Raw genomic sequence first — 22,887 nt, forward strand, 5'->3', positions numbered from 1 at the left:
CCTTTCCCTCACCATATCTCTGGCGGGGTAAGTTCCACTAAGATTTCAAGCAGAAGTGGCCTTTTAAAAATAATGTTGTCTCATTATTTCCTCTTTTAAACACCCTCTTTTGGCTTCATCCCCTAAAGTTTGTGTCAATCTTCCTATATTGTTAATATTTGTAACTTTATTCTACTCTCATTTATGACATTATCTCTTCTGTGACCTTGACTCAGAATTTTGCCATAGTAAGCTTCAGAAAATATATCTTGGCTGAATACTTTTGATAGATTAAACATTTCAAGGTATAGATAAGATCCAAAAGAAAAACAAAAACAAAAGCAGAAACCAAGACTTACTGTAGATTCATAGTGTATGTATGGTCGTCTCCTCAGTGGCCTCTCAAAAGAGGGCATTGCTACCCTTGAAGTTTTGATCTCCCTCCCAGGAGGTTGGGCATGAATGTAAAGACAGAAATTAATCCAAAGGAAACAGGGTTTTCCTTGACTCTATGTTTTATTGTTACAAGTTTATTCATTGTTTTTTGAAAAAAGAAAACAAAACTTCTGTAAACTACTACATTGCAAAGAAACAGAGGAAAACCCACATGTTCTTCCATGTGCTTTTTGCTGCCATTTTATTTTCTATCAAGCTTGTAGTGGGGTATCATTGGCCAAGATTTCCTGAACACTTCAACTATAGGAAATTCTTACAATTATAGGAAATTGTGATCCCAATAACAGTTTCTAACCTGTCTGCATCCAAACCCTTTTCTTTTTTCACCACCACAAATCTAAACCTTCATGTGATATTATTCCATATTATAACCATGAAAAATACAGAACAATGCAATGAAATAGTAGAAGGAGAACTCAATTGGCATTACAAACTGAGGAAGCTCAAGCTCTCAAGATCTCCCTTACCCCTTTTTGTTAAGCCGGACAGACTGTTAACAGAGTATGGGTATTGGGCTCTGACCACTGGAGGAAACTGCCATTATCAAACAAACATCTGCTTGCTTCCCTCTGTGGTCCCTACCAGCTGTAGCCGAGGCACAGTAAATTACTCTGCTAATTCTATTGGCTCATTCCTGCACTTCTCTAATGTAGAATATTGATTTGTGCCAGGGATCCTGGGCTTGCACAGATTCTAAATATGCAATGGGAAAAATCTGATATTTTTAACACCAGAAAAACCTGTGATATGGAGAACTGGTGCTGGAGTTGAAAGACACCCAGTGACAAGCTAAGACTAAAAACAATGCATCAGTTCATTGAAGGGGTTCCCTTTAAAGGTAAAACACTGGGAACCATATAGGAGAGGACCACTCTTTAGTCATTAATGGAAGGCAGGGTGATGTTGGCCCATTTTGAGGGATAATGGGAATGAGCTGGAGGATGTGATAAGAAAAATAGTCGTCTTTAGCTGATTATTTGATATAGAAATTCTACTCATAAGGAAGAAAAACCATCTATAACATGCCTATTCTTAGGCTGTTCTTGATTTTCAGAAGAATCAGGGTATAATAACAGAGAAGTCCAACTCTGGAATTCTCTGGTACTTAGTGGTGTGACTTTGGTAAGGCTGAAGTTGTTTCCTCATTTCTAAATGGAAGTGATAACTCCCTTAGACCTGTGAGAATGAAGTGAAATATTACATGGAAATCATTCATCAGAGCCACAAGCTTATTGTTAATTGTTAGATGTACTTTCAGGGCTCTGTGTCCTTCCTCCAGAAAGCTGATAGGCAATGGAATTCACTCTGAAGGCTTATGTAGGAAGAGCACACTGGGTGTTGGAGATGAGGACTCCACTGAGAAGAAACCACCCACCAGCATCCTCCAGAGTTTGATAAGCACTTGCTTCTCTGGTTGGATGGGGTGTGAAAAAGCTTACCCCAAAGGAAATTAACCCAAATATGTAAGGCCAGTGGGATTAATACCATCAGGCACTGAGGAGTTATTAAATTGCTTATGAAATGTGAGGGGCTTGACATAAGCTCCCCACCCACTCCACTTTCCAATTTCATAGCTATTGAATTTCAAAGAATTATTCTCCGTGTTTTCCTGGTGATTTTAAATTCTACTGTCCCTGGCAGAGTGAGGTGTGGAAACAAGATTCAGGATATCTTTCAAAGATGAAGCTGACATTGATTCAAAGCAGATGTTTGGTGGGATGCCCTCACCTATATGGACAGCTGGCTTGTGTTAGGTGTGGCTTCTCTGGAAGGTGCCCAGAAGCCCAGAACACTTAAAATCGTGGAGCATCTCAGAAGATTCAGTAAAACCTTAGGGTCCCTCCTTTCTCATTTATAAACTATTGACTTTGGTACAGGCCTTTGGGGAACTACTTTCATTAGGTGGGGACAAAGCCCTATATGAAGAACTATATGTGGATTACTCATCTAATCTACACAACACTCTAAGAGTAGATACCACAGTGCCCTTTACCTAGGTGAGGATACTACAGGAGAGGTAAAAGCATGTAACTTGCCTAAGCGTTCATAGATAATCAAGTGGTAGAACTAAGATGACATCCAAACATGCCTATTTGACTTCAAAAACTATCTGAAATTATCTACATTACAACATGTATTAAGATACATGAACCACGTGGAATTGCTAAAGGTCAACCAATTTTGACCTACAAAATGTCAGTTTCATATGGTTTAACCAAATACTTCATTTGACCCACAGCATATATTTCATTTGACCTACAGCCTTAATCTAAACATAATGTTAACCAAAAAAGAATGCAAGTAAATGTGATTGGATTTGAATTTCATTTCCTCTTTTTTCTGCTTGCAAAATACAAGAGGAGCTGACTAATCCTACCTCAATGATTCATGTACTACTTGATGTTTTTCTAATAATTTTGAAATTAATCTTTGTATTGTATTTTTTTATTAGCTTTTTTGTATTCTGACCAACTAAGCTTATAATTGTGTTTCCCTCTTGTTGGTTGCTGAACTTCACACATTTTGCCATTATGACTTTTATATTTTTCAGTTCTTTCCATGCTCAGTAGATTTCCAGAATAATTATTGCTCTTTATACCCTCCAAACAAGACTACAGTTTTTTTGAAAAAAGCGTAAATTATATGAAACTTTATTAAATTGTCTGGGGTCTAGGAAATATTCTCAATGAGGACAAACCTGGCCAAAATTATATGTACCTAAGATGTACGTGAATAGACATTTTCTTTAAAAAACTATAACAGCATGAGAAGGTATATTTTACATTTATATGTAATATATATGTGTAGAGATGAATGTTTGAAAATATAAACAATTTGCATAGTAATGTTTATTATCTATGTTCCAATTTTAGTTAATTAATATGTGGTGAATTAAAATTCATCAGCTTTTCCCTCTTCTTCCCCCAGAACTCTGTAACTTTACCTATCACTATGGCCAGATAGTCTTTTTAATTTTTTAAAAAATGTTTATTTATTTTTAAGAGAGAGATAAAGTATGTGAAGGCAGGGGAGGGGCAAAGAGAGAGGGAGACACAGAATCCAAAAAGCAGACTCCTGGCTCTGAGTTGTCTGCACAGAGCCCGACGTGGGGCTCAAACTCACAAACCATGAGATCATGACCTGAACTCCTGAACTGAAGTCTTATGCTTAACTGACTGAACCACCTAAGCGCCCCAGATAGTCTTTTTTAAGGAAGTTCACCATCCTTCTGACGCATGTCTTTACCTCCCATTCTCCTCAATAAACCTTGTGCCCTTGTTTTCAGTGCTTTTGAAAGACATATTTTCTCAATATACACTTATTGAGACATTAATGAGATGAATCCAGTGATCTTTTTTCCAGCTCACCCAAGGAGAATGTTGGTGAAATGGTACTTTTCGTTTGCTTAGCACTTTTTGCTTTTGCAGAGAATTTTCCACTGTCACTGGTATTTGTCATGAATATTGCGTGTATGTAGTAGCTATGCCTCTGTACATGCTTTTTAATTTAAAAAGTTGTCTGAGTGTTCAGCAATGTCTGGGTTAGACATTGATTTCTTATTAGGGGATAATTACTCAGTTTGGGGATCTTTTTGGTTTTCAGACTTTGAACCTGCTCATGAGAATGTTCTTTGTCATGTTTTGCTTGTTAATAACAACGCAATAGGATCTAGTACTCTTCCCCGCTTTATACCTATGATACTATGGAAATAAACTTGTTCTGACAGATGCAAACATTTTCCTGTATTGACGAAAACTCCTGCTACCGGGTATGCAGACCACATTGTAAGGAATGGTTACATGAGGAGCTGTAAATTTCCAAGAGGTCTGTCAAAGCTGAAATGTTTTCAGGTGGTCTAAAAGATCATTTAGATTTAGGTATTTGAGAAGAGTCTTCTAGAGAAAAAAATTGTTTTTTTTAAAACAAGCAAATCTCACCAATGATGGAGAGGTAGCCAGAGAACTCTCAAAGTCACCACCACTCCTGCAATAATTTTCACATCCTGTTTTTGTCTCTCTGCTCCAGCAGCCGCCTCGGTAGTTCCAAGGCGCGTTCCTGCATGCTTATTGCAGGATGTCACAGCCATTTCCTCATTTTGTGTAGATGTTTTTATTAGGTTGTGGACAATGTGCACGCTGGTTTGTGAAGAGTTAACACTCAGCTGTGCTGTTGATGTGCCTTTACTCACAATATGTTTCCTTTGAAGCAAGGGTGCAGAGTTTCAAAAGACAATCACTATAATTCTATGCAGATTTTTCTTGATTAATGAATAGGAATTTTCAACTGAATCTTTAAATAAGTCAGAACAGTGTAAGAAATGGATATAATCCTTATTTCTTTTATTAAAAGTCATTTCAAATTTGAAAAAATTTAGGCATTGTATACATATCTGATTTATTGTCATATGTGTGTCTTGACTCGTAAAGCTGTTGTGGAAATTATATAATGCTTGCAAAAAATAGTGTGGTCTCTTTGTGAAGCTAAATGAAATAAAATATAAAGTTTGTGATACATTAAATCACAAACATAAATATGTACTTTATGGCCAGCTGTTATTTCTAAGTGTGCACATTTTAAAATAGAAACATTTACCCAACATGCTGATTAGCAGTTTCCCAGTTCCAAAAGGCTCAATCGCATTTAAGATGCAAAAGATTAAAATGCCTAAATGGATAAAGTTAATAGTTCATCTTTGTAAATGTTTTTATATGTTTTAAGTCTTACAGTCCCTTCCAACCCCGTAGACTCAAGAGCTGGAGCTACTTTGATGTGGGTTTGTGTTTTATGCACATGCTTTCATTGGAATAGAATCTGATTGCGTCCCAGACACCGGGAGAAATGTTCTGCATATGAACGGAGGCCATGTGGCTCCATGCTACTTCATACTGTGTGTGCAGGTTCTCGGAGAAAGTGAACTGCTTATCATCATATCACAAAGAGTCAGCCTTAATTTTGGCTAAAGATCATCTCAGTTGCGAATGTTCCACTTCTGAGTGATTTTACTCTTCCCCCGCATAAAAACTGGTCAAGGAAGACATGCAAGGTTATGTTGACTCTAAATGCAATTCCCTGGGAGACCTCATTGGCTCGTCCATGTGGCATCTCCGCCTCTGTAGGTAGATCAGAATTGTTAAATGCCTCTAGTCCTTTAGAACACATTGGCAATTGGCAGTTCAAAAGTTCACATGATGCCATATGTCCTAATAATTTTTATCTACATCTAAAACAATATGAGACTGTCAAATAAAATCCTGCATGCAAACAAATGATGGAATGCAGGGGAACCCTCTGCTTTAGCCTTTTCTCCTTTGTCCAACAAGCTAATGCAATAAGGCCAATAATAAAAGGTTGTGTACTAGGCCTAAAGCCTGTGACAGATAAAAAAGAAATGTTGGAAACCAATGAAGCTTTTGCACAATTAGATTTTTTGAGGCTGTGCTGTAAGGATTGCCCAGAGCCTGTTCAGTCCTGATTGATGGTAAAATCATAACTACATCATATTAGCTGTAGAGTTCACTGACAGGTTACTACAGATTAATATTGCCACTGCTGTTCACTTACCATCAAACCAGGGAAATATGAATTGAGCTGTTCTTCTAACAAACCCTGCATATTAAAAGGTAAGGTGTCCTACTGAACAGTCTCCCCTGTCACTGAGGAAAGACACAAACAATGTCTATTTGAGAGATATGCAGATATGCTGCAGCATACTAATTAGTCTGCCAGGAGAGCCCCATCACATCCGGCTGGCTAACAAGCCTTCATGTGTGCTTGTTTCTTCAGAGCTCTTGGCTACAGGACTGCAAACGACACCCTAAAACGTGGAGCTGCAAACCTTGGTGATTTAAATGCAGGCTGCCAGGCAAATTACAGTGACATAAATTTGGCCCATGTGTTTTGCATCGTGTGAATATGAAACAGGGGAAGCCATGGAGCCGAGTTTTGTTGGCATTGGACTCAGGAGGTTTGGTGGGCTCTTTTCAGACATGCTGCCCACAGCAAGGTGAGGTCTTTTGCTTTACTTTGAAAATGTTGAAAATGCAGGAAATAAACATGTGCTGATAATAATGAGATCCTAAAATGAAATCATTTTAGCCTTTTAGTGCCCCAAGCCTTTGGTAAGAAGTCCACCATGAAACAAAAACAGGACTCGCTCTACAGGATGGGAAATGGAAGGGTGAGTCAGTCCTGACATAAGGAATGTCGATAAGGAACGGCTGGAGTAACAGACACTTTCACAGCGTGTCTGATGTGCTAAGAAGAGCCAGCCTGGAATCAGGCAGGAGACCTGTGCTTTTAGCCCTCAATCAAGGCACTTGTTCTTTTGTGAGTTGGAATGTTGTGAGGGGTTTGAACTAGGTGATGTCCAAGGTCCTTTTCAGCTTTATTACCCCATTCTGCAGGCCCAAATGTCTTACATCCTAGGCCATGTTTTGTGTTTCCTATCGATCTTGCTGTTGTTTTATAGAGAATATGCAAAGAGCTAGAGAGTCAGCCAGAACTTGGAGAAGAAGATAGTAGTGTCTTTTTATTTTTTAAGAGAAAATGGTGACCTTGGCAACTGTAAACCATAAGCTTCATAAACAATGTTAATGGACAGCTGACAGACTGGGAGAAGAATTTGCAATGCTTGAAACTATCTCTTAAAAAAATGACATTGGATTATTACATAGAATATACAAAGAACTCTTGCAAATTGACAAGAAAAAAAGACAGGAAACCTCAAAGAAAAATGCGTAAGGGATATGATGGGGTAGTTCACAGGAGAAGAAGCTCAAGTGGTGAACTGGTACCAGAAGGGGTACTCAAGTTCACTGGTCGTGGAACAACACAGACCATTTCAGACACATTAGCATGTCACAACAGGAAAGTTGCATTATGCCAGGTGTTTACAAGTTATGGGGTTATGGGAACTCTTTGATTGTTGGGAGAAGAGTAAAGGAGTATGATCATTTTAGAAAGCAATCTGACAATCTTAATGGAATTAGGCAAAGATGACAAGAGGTCCCGCTTAGCAGGAAGGCAGGGAAAACCTGAGGTTTGGGCATAATATACTACTAGTGCCCCCTTTACTTCCCAAAATGTTCCTCTTAGGAAAGACAATAAATTATATAGTCATCCTGCTTCTCCAAGCCCACTTCTGGACACATCCCAGAGACATTTTCGCAAAGGGATAACACACAAAGAGGTCTTTTTAGCACTGTTTGTGGTAATTTGGAGTTGGAACTAACATGTATGCCCTTCATAAGACAATAAATAAGTAAGTGGGGCGGTTGCATTCTATGGAAAAGTATGCAGCAAACAGAGGCAATATTTTCAATGTTTAGATATGCAATATTTTTTTAGACATGCAGTATTTTGATAATGCAACATGGATACATTTTAAAAGCAAAAATTTTGAGTGAACAAGTAAGAGAAAATGAGATGTACAGTGTAATGCCATTTGTCCAAATTTTAAAAAACAAATTCAAATTTGTTAAGTACAAAACAACACTAGATCTACAAAGATACATGCACATATTAACAACATCAGAATGCCTCTGTGGGGACGAGAGAAATGGTGATGAGGGTTCTGGGGTGAGGAGGAGAAAATAATGAAATGAGAGATGGGCCTTGTGGGAATAATGTGGCGATGTGCTATAAAGTGAGGTGTAGGATTATTATAGGCCTCTGCCCTTGAGGTCAAAAATGAAGAATAAAAGATGATAATTGTAACATGTCTCTGGGAATGTGATGGAAGGACCTTCCTTCAAATCAAGTATGATTGTTAGCAGGAAGCAGCAGTTCATAAATAGGAAGGCTTTTGAGTCTGTCCTAATACAACCTGTTCACCAGATAATTCCACTATCTAATAATCTCCTGACTGACAGTATAGAGTCTCTGGCATTGTCATCAATGAATGACTCAGATTTCACAGCAAGATGTGTGGTAAATGGCATCTGCAAAGCACATAATTGTAGCTCTCTCCCACAACCTTCAAAGGTTCACCTATATAATATGAAGCCTAAACGCCTGAGCTTACAATAAAGGCTCTCCGCCGTCTAATATCAAACTGCCTCTCCCATTTTATTCCTACTTTCTTTACATCCATCTTTCACTCTCCTGCAAGTTTCACTCTCCTTCTGCCTCTGTCATTGCTCACCCTGTGTGACCCGCCTGGTGGGTCCTTTCATTCCTCTTCTTGTCTAAGTCTTATCCACTTTCAGGACTAGTTTGAGGTGCAGCTCTTCTATAGAGGCTTCCTCTCCCATCTCAGACCCAAGGGACCTTGACTTTCTCCTTCATGCAGCTGTTAGAGTGCACACTGCTTGGCATCATAAGTATCTCTTTATACATGTGCTTTCTCTGCAGGGATCATGTTATATACTCTCAACTCTCATGAATATAGGCATACCTCATATTATTGCGCTTCACTTTATTGTGCTTCCCAGATACTGTTTATTTTTCTTATTTTTATGAATTGAAGGTTTGTGGGAACCTTGTGTCAAGCAAGTCTATTGGCGCCATTTTTCCAACAGCATTTTCTCACTTCATGTTTCTGTGTCACATTTGGTAATTCTTGCAATATTTCAAAATCTTTCGCTATTATTATGTTTGTTGTGGTGATCTGTGATCAGGATGAGACAGTATATTTAGTAGATACATGCTGTGTGTGTTCTGACTGCTCTGCTGACCAGCCATTCCCCTGTCTCCTTCCCCTTGGGTTTTCCTATTCTTTGAAACACAACAACATTGAAATTAGGCCAATTAGTAATCCTACAATGGCTTCTAAGTATTCAAGTGAAATGAAGAGTCAATCGATGTAGCAAACTAATAAAGTTTCCTATTTTAAAATGGATCCTATTTTAAGAAATTGCCATAGCCACCCCCACCTTCAGCAACCACCACCCTGACCAGTGAGCAGTTGTCACCATTCAGGCAAGACCCTCCACCATCAAAAAGATTACAGCTTGCTGAAAACTCAGATGATAGTTAGCACTTTTTAGTAATATTCTTAAGGTATGTACATGCCTTTTTTTTTTCTTTTTTAGTTATAATGCTATTCCTCACTTGATAGACTACAGTATAGGGTAAACATAACTTTTATTTGCACTGGGAAACCAAAAAAATTCTTTTGATTCAGTTTATTGCAATAGTCACTTTATTGTGGTAGTCTGGAACTGAACCCCCAATATATACGAAGTATGCCTAGGCCTAAACCTTTTATAAAGTATCATAAAATAAACATTTATTGACTCCCTGCTTGGATACTGAAGGAGGATACAATAACCCCTGGATACTGTCCCTGACTTCAAAAGAGCTTACAGTCCATTGGAAAGGTGTGTCAATCCCCAGAGAGAATTAGAAAGTGAGCGATGTCAGGAGGTACAGGAGGAGATGGGCTGGAACTGGGGAAAGTGATGCCTGGAGCTGGTGTGAATCAAAGCAGTTTCTAATTTCAGAGCAGAACTTAGCCTCTTCTGTATGCTGTTGTCAGTCCAGGCCTGGCATGTTAGGTCAGGACACAGGAGAGTTAGGTATATAGAAATGTTTCAGCAAGGTCTGCTGGTGATGGTGATTATAGGATCATGAAGTCATTTCCCTACTAGAGAACCAATGCTCCTCTTTTCTTTCTGGTGTATTTTAGGGCTAAAATAATTATTGGATGAATCTGATCTTTGCAGGGGGAAATACTAACTGATGACTGAGAACAAAGAATGATGTGCTTAGCTAGTTAAGGTCTGAAGCCCTAAGCCTTATGGCAGCCAAATTTGTCAGTAGGTTGTGTTGCTGTATGAGATGGGAAGACGTTGAGTCATAGGAGACCCACCAAAAAACGGGCTCAATAATAATGATATTTAACAATCTTATAAATAAGAATGTTTGGGATAGGGTGCTGCCATGAATGATTTAATGATAATCCTATTAGTGAGGACCCAGGTTCCTCCTCCACTTCAATCTGCCATCCTTAGCAAGTTTTTGTCTCATCCTCAAATTTATTGCCTCGTTGACATACAATGGCCGCCATACTTCTAGACTGTACACCTTCACAAAGCTATGCTCAAAGGTAGGGTGGTAAGAAAGCTTCTCTCCAAGATCACTGCCAAAGAAGTACTTATTTTCCAGAAACTCCTAGAGACTTCCCCTTACATCTTATTGTCTAGAACTGAGCCATGGCCAGAACTAACCACAAAGGAATATTGGGCTAGTTTAGCACTATTATAGTAGATAAGCTTTGCTAGCATGGAAGAAAGGGGAGGGGGGGCGCCTGGGTGGCGCAGTCGGTTAAGCGTCCGACTTCAGCCAGGTCACGATCTCGCGGTCCGTGAGTTCGAGCCCCGCATCAGGCTCTGGGCTGATGGCTCAGAGCCTGGAGCCTGTTTCCGATTCTGTGTCTCCCTCTCTCTCTGCTCCTCCCCCGTTCATGCTCTGTCTCTCTCTGTCCCAAAAATAAATAAACGTTGAAAAAAAAAATTAAAAAAAAAAAAAGAAAGGGGAGGGGATTAGTGGTAGTGTAGGCAATGGAGAGTTTTCCACAGGCCACAAATGTATTGGGTATTCAATAAACTTTGAACTTTTTCTAAAATTTCATGAAGAAAAGGTCCATCTTGTGGAATAAAAATATGTTCATGGGCAGCAAGTTCTCACAACTCCCAGACCTGGAGCCTTCTTTCTTTGCTGGATCATAGGGAATTTTCTTTCATTTAATTTATTTTCTTTCATACATTTAACTGTCCAACTAATCATTCATCATACACTTATTGAGCATTCAGCAGAAGTTCTTAAAATTTCTTATGCTACAAGGGTGCCTGGGTGGCTCAGTTGGTTCAGCGACTGACTTTGGCTCAGGTCATAATCTCACAGTTTGTGAGTTTGAGTCCTGCGTCAGGCTCTGTGCTGACAGCTCAGAGCCTGGAGCCTGCTTTGGATTCTGTGTGTGTGTGTCTCTCTCTCTCTGCCCCTTCCCCACTCACACTCTGTCTCTCTCTCAAAAATAAATAAACATTAAAAAAATTTAAAAATTTCTTATGCCACAGACTCCTTCAACAGCCAGATGAAACCTAAAGATGCCTTCTTAAAGTAATGTTTTTAAGATCATTCCAAAAAATAGAATTACAAAGGAAACCAATTAAGTTGAAATGCAGTTTACCTTTGGACCTTGTGGCCAGAACCCATGCTGGTGCTGGTATATAAAATAATAGGAACTAAGCTGGGACATTATCCTTATGGGTAATGTCTATCCATTAGAACCCAGTGGAAGTGACAGCCAAGCAAAAGGCAATTTAAAGCTCTGATAGGAGAGGTACCTGGTGCCATGGCAACGCACGATGGGGGCCCAGGTCAGTTTGAGATGGTGTTGGAGGAAAAGACAAAGATTCCTGGCTATCTAAGAAGAGAGTCAAAGGAATTAATAATGAAAGAGTTAGTGGGAAGATAATTTTAGTGAGAAAGAAAAGTAAGTGCAAAGATGTACAGATGAGGGGGATTGTGGAGGTTTTGGAGAACAGTTACTATTTCACTATTGCTGGACACAGAGGTCAAAGGGGATAGACAGTTCTGGGGAGTTGAGCAGAGATGAGCTCATGACAAAACACTCCTAAAAGAGTCTGATGCTGTGCTGAAATCCACTCTGAATGAGTTTATTATATGAGGCAGCTTTGACCAGTAAAGACATGTGACCAGACTATAGTGACCTTGTTGGGTTTTTGCTCATTGTAGAGTCTGCAGGACTCAGCACAGTGCTGTATTAAATGAGGGTGAAATTAAAGGAACTCTAGTTCTTTGGGTCTAATTCTTAATGCAGCATGTTACAGCACTTTCTGTGAGGCACCCACTGCCTTGAGAACATGCTCAGTCAACCCCTGAAGCAGAGTCTTCTATGACTCTTATCCGTCTCCACCACCATGTTCCTGGCCAAGAGTGGCTGCCTAGTTTTCTATCTGCAGCCAAAAAAGTCACATCCTGGCTGCATCTGTGGCGACTAAGATCTACAGGTATGGTTGGAGCTGGAATGGTAAGGGTCACCCAGGACAAGTGGGAGACTAAGTGTGGGCACTTGCCTCCCAGCCAGGGCCACCACGCAGTCAGCCAGGCTCTCTCTCACCTGACTGTCACTCACGCTCTACAGCACCATCCAGTGGCCACTCCTTTGGACCAGTCCTTGGCCCTCTTGTTTCCTGGAAAGATATCAAAGCCACGATCTATATTTCTAGGATGACCTTGACCCTTCTATCCACAATCCCCACCAATAAACCCAAGAGTTCACAATAATGTGGCTTGTGATGTACCTTACACATCATTCTTCATGTGTCTCCCAATGTTCAAAAAATGAAATAAGGATGAATAGAGCATCAAATGGGAAACAGGAGACCTGGATATTCTCTGATACGAGGTAATGACTAGTTGGACATTATAGTTAGAAGGGAACTCAGAATATAGCTAATAGAAACTTTTCTCCTTACTGAGGCCCAATTTATAGTTGAAATGATACAGATGAACTTGACCATGTCAACTGTGACCCTAATTAGGATTAAAGAAGTTAAGTTGTCTAACCTGTCAGAATTTAGCCTACTCATCCCTAAGGTGAATGGTTGGAAGTACATCTTTAAAGGTCCTGGCCAAATATAACTTCTGTGGTTTTGAATCATACCAAATTTTTTCCCTGTATATGAGTCTAATTCTCACTAAAAATGTAGCCTTCTCACTTATTTCTAAGATAGATTGACATATAGCTGAAATTTAAAAATTGACCTACTTTTTGTCATTTTTTAATGGTTACTCTATGATTCATGAGTCAGTCTGCCACACAAATCTCAGATAATGTAAGTGAATTATTCACATTTTGTAGCAGCAACATAGTAGTTTTTCACTTCCCATATCATTTAAACTATCTTGTAGATTCTATGTTTGCATTAAAAAAAATCTAAAGAGCATTCACATTTTTTTGTTGTTGTTGTTCTGGAGTGTGCTTGAGAACTTTTCACTGTGTGCAGTGTGTTTAAGAGAAATTAACTGAACTGGGTAGAATTCACATAACTTGGCATTCTCTGTTCCAGGAGGTAAGAAGTGGCATTCTGAATGATGGAAAGATCCTGATGTCAGTAGCCTCTTGATTTAGTTTTGTTGGAGTCTTAGCTCATCAGTTAACTTCACCATGTCTGATACTTCATTAGTAAAATGAGAGATAACCTATCTGACAACCAGATAAAGAGGAATAAAGTTTGCAAAGCACTTAAGACATCTACAGGATGATCTAAAGAGAAAAAGATAATAATCCACTTGGACTTTTTTTTTTGATGACACGGCAGATGGTCCTGATGACACAGTTTATAGGCCCCTTTCTTTGTCCACAAAGGGTTCTCAGGACCTGGGACAGTGTTTTCCTGGAACTGTACTAAATTTTGGTACACATCAGGCATTGGCCATAACCTAGATTTTGAACACAAAATCAAGTGAGACCACCAAAGTTCTCCTCTTCATTTATCTTCTGATAAATGCCACAGCACACAAACATTCAAGAACAAAACCATAAGAAGGTGTCTTTAAAGCAAACTGACATTTTGAAAACTTCATCCAAGAACTCTTGCAGATGGACACTGAATACAGGCAAGGTGAGCTGTTCTTTTGTAGCGCGGTTTATAAAACATCAATGAGAATATATATATATATTGAAATTACAAAGAGGGATTTTACAAAATCAGGCACATAAGTATGGGTTTCCAAAATATAAAAGTCATTGAGTACAATAGTGCAAAAATTCTACAAGTATCTATTTAAGTTTTTCGACTGTAGAATTTGCATTTGCCTGAAGCAAGAAGCCCAGCTGTTTTACAATGGGGTCTCTTGCCTCCTAGCAAGAGACAACACAGCAGACAATGTGTGCCTTAAACAGCAAATCTGTTCTCAAGAGCTACTTCTCTTGGTTGTCTATGGTTTCAATAAAATATATTCTGGACTTATTAATTAATGTTGCACAGCATTTATTTATTTTATTGTTTATTCAAAAATTTTGACCAGTATTAAGTTCTTATGGTTTTTATTTTTTGATGCATTAAATTTAATTGGAACACAGGACTCCCATTTTGAGGATTGGGTATTTAAAAAAAAAAAAAGCATTGGTTTTTAAACTGAAAGGTTTGATGGAGTATTAAATTTGATGAATCATAGCAAGTGTCTGTGTTTGTTAGCTTTTATAGACCACATTAAAGCATTCATTAATAAAGTCACACTACATTGCTTTGAGTAGGTCCTAAAAGGTTAACGACTTGATGCAGGCTGGTGTTCTTAAGCTTTACAGTTTGAGAGCGTCATGTGTGAAACTTAGTTCACTTTGAAATTGGAATACAAAAGAGATTTTTATTTTCTCTCAAAGGGATTTCTTATTCCTCTTTCTCTTTTCCGTTTCTTCTTCTTTTCTTCAGCCATCACCCCAAATCTTGCTCACTCAGGTGTATGTATGAAGCCTGTGGCTTGTTAGCTGCAGGATGACCCTGAGGCGTCGCAGGAGAAAGTCACCCTCCCTCTTGGCTGCTCCTACGGTGACCTTCCATCAGGGAGAAGCTGACTCAATTATGAATCACCCATTTTGGAAAAGGAGTTGTTACTTGAGAAGTATATTTTTAACTGTTTGATTTCTTTCCCTCGGAGAGTCTGTTTTGGAAGATAGGATATAGAAATATTTGCAGTGTTTGAACTAGAATAGCTCATACAACCACCTATTATAATATTATGCATCCAGAGGACACGGATATTTATTTGTTGACTGACTGGATAACCACAAGACAAGGGTCAGGGACCCACATCTTCCTGTTCTGAGGCTAGGAGCACTTGGAGTAATATTACATTTGAATTGTTTACCCTGGATAATTTCTGAGTCAAATCTTTATTTTACATGTCAGAAACAGCATCAAATCAAACTAGATTGGAATTGTGAGCCTCCTGTGAGAAAATTGCCAAATTAAGGAATTGTGCAAATCCTTAATATTAAGTATAAGCTCTATAGACACTTCATGAAAGTGCATGAAATCTGTGTCTTTTCCAGAGGAAACTTTCTTGGCAAAGTCACATTTTGTGAGGGTAAATTTTTCTTAAAAGGGGACTTTGGGCAGTGTCTTGATTCTGTGGGGAGTTGTTAGTAAAATAAATGACTCAAATTGGTTTTGTGTGGGAGACAAATCAAAGCATTTCCATGAGGCTGCAGGGCTGACCTGTAGTAGTTTAACCATTTCCTGAGCAAATAGAACCTGCTGGATTGGATGGATGATAGTTCCCGTGTTAGTCATTGTGGAGAGAAAAATAACAGTTCATATAAAAGAGGCCACCAAGGGTTATATGGCTGCAATTGTTTCCAGGCTGAAACAACTTTGTATCTGTTTATTATTGTCAGTATCTTGTTATATTGTTCTTTCAGAATCAATAAAAGCTAAACTCCCTCCATGATTTTACTACTAGACTCTCCTGGAAGGATGTATAGTACTAAAAGTCAAGAATGCCAGAACAGGGGAGGAGACAGAGCTAATGATGAGTCAAAGTTAAATCCACTTTATTTAACAATCTTTTTTTTCAGAGAGGAAATTGTTTCATTAATGTAAAACATATGGGAAGATTCTTGTTTTTTTTAACGTATGAGGAAAATTTTTTCTTTAGAAGGAAAAAGGAACAAACACACATACAGAGATATTTTTATTTTGATTATAAAAGTTGTTTTCAGAAGATTCATTACTCTCAACTTTTCCACACTTCTACAAAATCCTAGTTGTCAGTCATCACCACGTGAGGATCAATTTATCCTCCCTAATAGTAGTTTTTATATTTAATAAATTTAAAAAACCTTTTTTAAAGAAAAAAACTAGATTAGCAAGCATAATCATTTGAATTTTTCCTCCTTGGTATCATATCATCCATTCCTATCTATTTAAGGCATGAGCATAACAGATACTATTCAAATATCTAATGATTGGTGTCCACAGAAATAACCTTCTCCAGCTTTAGGGCCCAGGGCTGAATCCATGGCCCTGTTAAACCCATGGTACTTGATAAATACATAGCAACCAGCTCCTGGGAAGGTAGGAGGAAGAAGCATTTTCACAGTGTTCGAAGTGTAAAAGTGCCATGCCTAATTTGATGCTACCAAAGTGGGAGGAGATAGGACCAGCTGACTCTGCCACCAGTCACACATCGGCCTCAGCACATTACCATAGACCCCTCTAAATTACATGATTCTGATTCTAGGATTGTTTAATAGATTGGGAAAGGAGGGCTCCATTTGGTTTAAAAGTTTTTCTTTACCCCAAAGCCCTGAGAGCAATTTTATCTAAGGCCCCTAGTTCTTGATAGGTGCTAACCTTATTCAAGCACTGCCAGAAACCAGTGCCAACATATTTCTTTGTCCGGAAGCTCTTGGTTAAAACCACTTTGTTTAACACAATGTTGTAGGGGGGAAAAATCCCCACGTGAGGAAAAATAGAATGGTAGATTATAATGCATAATCCAGTTGTGTAATTTTTTTTGAAGTTTATTATTATTTTTTTAAGATATGGTTTCATTATTGGAATCTGAATCTCTGTAGAATGAGGCAGCTTTGCAGGACTCATTGTAGAGTCAGTAAACAATGGAGTGAGTCACTGAAATCTCTGAACCTTCCACACTGAAACGGGGAAAATAGGGTCCATCACATGTATATATATGGTTAATCATATCGCTAAGGTACTTTGAAGAAAATTATGTAGAGTAAGGCTTATCATTTGCAGCTGCTTAGGAGGAATGTCAGCAATGCAAGCAGGCCAGTTTTGAAGATAATAGATTTATGCCTTGCAGAAAGCCAAATGTGTGATCACTCAGGCCAGAATCTGTTAAGTATCATGTTGCTATTTCTCCTCTTTCTTCCCCATTTCAGGTCACATCTCAAATATGAACGTCACCCAGAGGTTACCCAGGTGATCCTAGGCCATCCTGAGCATGCAGCTGTGCAGGGCTTGACCTTGAAGGACAGATGGCATCAGGGGGAATTCTTTTATACCTTGTATTGGCCAGGGCTCAGCTTCTGACATTTCTGTCTACAGACGACAAAAGGCTTTCATTGTAAGCTGCTTTCTGATGCGTGCTTAAAACCAAGTTGAACACATTAAAAGGGAGAAGAAGCAGAAACTTGCTCACTGTGCTCTGTGAAGAATTAAAAAAATTTTATGGAAGTCGATGAAAGGGAAATAGATTTTTGAAATCTTTATGCCCTCTCCCCTCAAAATTGGACTTAATATTTATTTCAGGTTAATTATAATTCTTCATTCATTCCAATATACATTTATATTATGTTCCGTAATATATTTCCTTTAAAAAATTGACATTTAAAATGTTTCAGATAAATTATATTTAGCTGAGTTTGCTTTCTATTTCTGATCTGAATAATATCAGGATTCTTGCAAACCTAAACCTTCCCTTAGTAAAATTTACTGTCACTGGGGTATGATATGCTTTCATGGGTTCCCCTCTAATTTTTTTCCTTTTTCAACTATAATACTTTCTCAGACCTCCTTCTCTATAATGTTACCAAGATTCTTTGAAGTATTATCTGATTTCAGAACTAAGACTTAACCATTCTTCTTCAGGAGACTTTAAATAACTCTCTATCCTTCTAATTTAGTACTTCAGTCCACCATGTACCAACTTTAGTCCTCTTGACCCAGCATATTTCTGGAAAGTGCAAGGCAAAGTTTCTGAAATTTGGTTGTTGATCTGATTACATAGCGGCTATGTGCTTGAATAAAAAAATAATAATAGCTAACATTTATTGAGTGGTTTTAAAGTCCCTGGCATTGTTCTAAATGTTCTTTCTACACGCATTCCTCACTTAATCTTCACAATGACCTGAAGAAATAGATCATATTATCATACCCATTTTCCAGATGAACAAAATAAGGCACCGAGACACATCAGTTGAATCAGGATTCTAATTCAGGCAGTCTAACTCAGGAGTCCTCATTTTTATCCACTATGCCGTCCTTCACAGAGCAGTCTTAACAATCTATTTTGAAAGCTATATTCACGACTGCGTGTGTGGTAGAAAGAACACTGCACTAAGGGCCAGAAGATGGACCTTTAATGCAGTTTTGCCACTAATTAGTTGTATAAACTTGGACACGTTGGCCTCTCTGGAAAAAGCTAGGCAGAAATCCATTACATTAAGTCCTTTTATAAGCAGCTTATTTATTTTAAATAAATACTATGGCTCTCAGTGGGAGGCCATTTAAGCAGAGCCATTAAGGCCAACATAGAATAGTTTCTGGGGCCAGACTGTGAGGTTGACACAGGGCTCCATGCAGGACTTCCTGGATTGAGTCCCTTTTCTACCTCTTACCAAATGTGAGATGGTGGCAAGTTTTTCAGCCTTCCAGAACCTCCATTTCTTCATCTGTAAAATGCAGATAGTAAATGGTTGTCCACCTAAGAGGGTCACTATGGGTAGATGAAGAGTGTACATAAAGCATTTAGTGTAGCATTTTATGTGATTCTCTATATGGTCCTATGAGGTTACCATTATTATCCCCATTACACAGACGAATAAAGCGAGGCCTACAGAAGTTAATTAATTTGTCCAAGGGTATTTATATTGTAAGTGGTAGAGTCAGGATTCTAACCCAGGCAGATGGGTATTTAACCAAACACCATCTTTTTCCCAGTCTAAGAGGATTCTCTGTGTCTGATAATGTATGTTATCTATTACCTGAGCTAACAGTCCCTCTCCAGTATATCCTCCACCCTCCCACGGTTCAGCAACCAAAGCATTTTAACTGGTACTTAAGGCACAGTTTTGGGATACTGCCGCAGCACTAGACCCACAGTTCATTCTGATTGGTCAGGGCCTGTCTCTGTTCTGATTGGTCGGCATCCCTCAACCCTCCTCCCCCACACACATACATACTCTATCACCAAACATTGGTCTCTTTTCTGGAAGACAAAGAGGGAAAGCTGGAATGCTCTCTCAAGTATTTTCTCTAGATGTCAAGTTCTATAGGCTTATTAGGCATCCACTCTCTCTGGTCCATCCCACTCCCCACATGCTCACATAAACTTGTTTTGCTAAGAGCTAATTTCCAACTTAACACGAAGTATTGAGAATTAAAGTTTCACAGAAAAACCACTGGTAGAAATAGATTTCAGATGTGTTGAAATTTGCTTATGTCATATGTCAATTGATTAAGAAAATTAAATGTTGTACCCAGGAAAACATAACAATGGACAGGCAAGAATAGCATGTATCTTTAGGACACGTTAGAATACAAGATAGTGCCCAGATTTTGCTCTATGTTACAGGTGCATTTATTAAAGGCTTTGGAACTTTCTAACGTTGAACTACCACGCCCCATCCATAGAGAGACGCAAAGCCATTTGTGACATATAGTGGTTGCATCGGTTTCTCTGAAAATGCTTTTTCTTCTGGATTGATAGCTAAGATACTCATTTTCTCTGAATAGTAGGATTCCTATATTCTGATACTTGCCTGATTTCTCAAAGCCCCCCAAAGTGCCTTATCACTAATTGATTCTGAAAAACTTTGGTCTATTTGGGTTCTCCTTTGTTGAAGAATACCAGCAAGAAAAGTTACTGGTTAGCACTTTCGGGTGGACATCTTCCACCCAGGAAGCCATGTCAGTTTTGGGTTTTCCCAGTGATGCTGACCTGAGTCTGGGCTACTGAAAACATGGCTCTTTTGTCAAATGCCCTAGAGTCCTAGTCATCCCCACTGCTATCTCTTCTGCCCTGAACATCTCTGGAGCAAAAACTGAGAGCTTTGTGTGGTGGGTCGGGTCCACAGAGTAGCAACACTCAGGTTTCCCCTCATGACCTATGCAATTTATTTCTAGCTGGAGCTCTCTTCTTAACTCCCTGTTATCTTGCATTTCGAGAACGCTGCTCTTTCCTCTGTGCTGTGTGCCCTGGAGCTCGTTGGGGGGAGCACCCAGAGAGGACATCTTGAGCATCTGTTCTTCTCCATGAGCTAAAGATTCCCATCTTGACTGAGGTCTTCCAGTTTTCAATCTGGTGATGCTTGATAAAAAAATAGCAAAATAATATGAGTTGGTAAATAAATGTTAATATATGCTTCAAATACAAAAGCAGTTTCTTCTGCAGTAGATAATGTAGGAAAATATACAATGTTAGTATTTGATTTGCATCAGTAGGTGAGAGCCCTGAATCCTTCATTACGAGGTTAAATCTGATTTTTGTTTGTGACCAGCATGAACGCTGACCTCTGCCCTTTGAATGATCTTTCCGTCTCCCAGAAAGTTCATGAAAAGGTCATGGAGCTGCACTGACTTCCTCTGTGTGTGCATGGACGTGTCTTTGCTATTGATCTGGGAAAAGACCTTGCTTTGTCCATTCAGTGGTTTTGTTCACTTTATTTTTAATGGAAACCTGATCAGTGATTATAGAATTTTTCCGCAGGAATTCACACCTGAGTAAGTGCAGAAAGCTAACCTCTTTTCATGTTGGTTATTTAGTCTGTGTTTTACCTTGGCCATAACTCCCAATTAAATGCATTTCTTGAACTCTTAGCAAAGCAAAATATGGCACTTACTGGTCACAAGTTCAAAGCAGGAGAGAGAGGGAAAAAAATGGCTTAGTAGCTGGAAATAAAAACACCAGTGAATTCCTCTTACGGATTCCTTCATGTCAAATTCATATCATGGGTGACTTTCAGTTTTCCCTCTAGATCATCTTGGCATGATCGAGGAGTAAAAATAAAAATGATTTCTAGTATATTCCTGAAGTGATTCCTTCTTTTGATGCTGCCTGTCAACGTAAAAGGGGTTATGAATCTCTGGAAACCTGCTCTACTGACACCATCTGCAGCATAGGCACCAGTTTTCAAATCAGCCTGCAGTAAGTGGGACAGTTGGAGGGTTTTAAATCTCCACTAGAAAACTATTGCCATTTACAAACAACAAGCTTTGTACTGAAATGGTGAAAAATGCACTTGCGTCATATTTAGAATGATTGTGGAGGGGGATATAACAATACTTTTCAAGACTGTAAGCAATACGTATATTCATATCTTGCGCTATTTATCTTGTAGATATACAGCACTGAAGTTCTTGGCTGCTAGCTGTTAGGTTAGCATCGAGAAGGAAAGATCCTGAGGTTTGTCACTGCTGTATATCACTGCAGCTGTGCCCTTTGATTACACTGGGGCACCACCAGTCATTAATAACGGGGAAAGCTTTTTGTCTGGCAAATGCATCGTCGTACAGTCCTTTCTTAACACCTAAGCATCTTGGTGTGGTAGTGAACGTAAATTAAAGGTGAAGATTGTTTATTTTATAGCCACACTTGTAAATAGAGGTGGCCTTTCCAGAGCCGTTCAAGAAAGTGTATTTTTCCTTGCTTTAAGACTTGAAATGTTCTCATATTTGGCAATTCGCTCAAGGGAACTCAGTCATTAAGTCTCACTCGAACAAACAATATGAGCACAATGTAATTACAATTTTAATTTCATCACTGTCACACTCGTGTGGCTACCAGAGGGTTACAAAACAAGCTATCATCCAAGACAACAATTGCTGTACAGACTTAAAAACCCAAGTGTGCCCACGGTTGAAGATTTCTTGAAGAGCATGATGTGAAGGGAATATGCAAATAGAAAGCTTTCCAACATAAAAAAAAAATGCTCAGATTTGAATCTGATCGAATGTGTTGCTTTGCAAGGTTGATGCCACCAGCCAATTTTCCCAGAAGTGCTAGTTTCCCATCAAAAGTCACCCCAAAGTTGACCAATTGCTAGAGAGCTCGATCACATTAAACTAACTCGCAATAAATGGATTTATAAATTCCACCGCCCTATGGGAAATGTTACAATGTTTTAAAGGCGAGTGTAATCACACTGTCAATTTTATCTCTATTTCGTTTCTATTGCCACTAGCATCCAGTAGGACCCATCATTTCTTGCTGGGATGATTATAATAGCCTCTTTTGTTGTTTCCTTACCACCAGTCCTTCTTCCCTTAATTCAGAAATATTCAAAGTATGAGTTTTTCACAAGCCAGTTCGGGGGGGGGGGTGGTGAAATCAATTTAGCATTCCACGATCAACATTTTATTTTATTTTATTTATTTATTTATTTATTTATTTATTTATTTTTATTTTTTTTTTTATTTAAAAAAAATTTTTTTTTCAACGTTTATTTATTTTTGGGACAGAGAGAGACAGAGCATGAACAGGGGAGGGGCAGAGAGAGAGGGAGACACAGAATCGGAAACAGGCTCCAGGCTCTGAGCCATCCGCCCAGAGCCTGACGCGGGGCTCGAACTCAAGGACCGCGAGATCGTGACCTGGCTGAAGTCGGACGCTTAACCGACTGCGCCACCCAGGCGCCCCACGATCAACATTTTAAAAAAGAAAAAAAGGAAAGACAACAACATGGGATAAAGCATACTGCAGCACGGTATACAGAGTAAGGGTGACTATTATTGCCTA

At 38.9% G+C, this 22,887-nt stretch overlaps 1 long non-coding RNA gene across 1 annotated transcript in view; it reads left to right on the forward strand.

Moving 5' to 3' along the window:
• The window catches only part of LOC121030746 (uncharacterized), a 93,895-nt gene extending 76,257 nt beyond the window's left edge, over positions 1-17,638 (forward strand). The window contains exons 3-4 of the long non-coding RNA XR_005790387.1: positions 6,220-6,439; positions 17,312-17,638. This is a non-coding gene — a long non-coding RNA (uncharacterized LOC121030746). The remainder of the gene's footprint in view (positions 1-6,219; positions 6,440-17,311) is intronic.
• The last annotated feature ends 5,249 nt before the right edge of the window (positions 17,639-22,887 follow it).

Source organism: Herpailurus yagouaroundi, unplaced genomic scaffold (assembly GCF_014898765.1).
Source record: "Herpailurus yagouaroundi ecotype Mexico unplaced genomic scaffold, PumYag 140, whole genome shotgun sequence".
Lineage (NCBI taxonomy): Eukaryota > Metazoa > Chordata > Mammalia > Carnivora > Felidae > Herpailurus > Herpailurus yagouaroundi.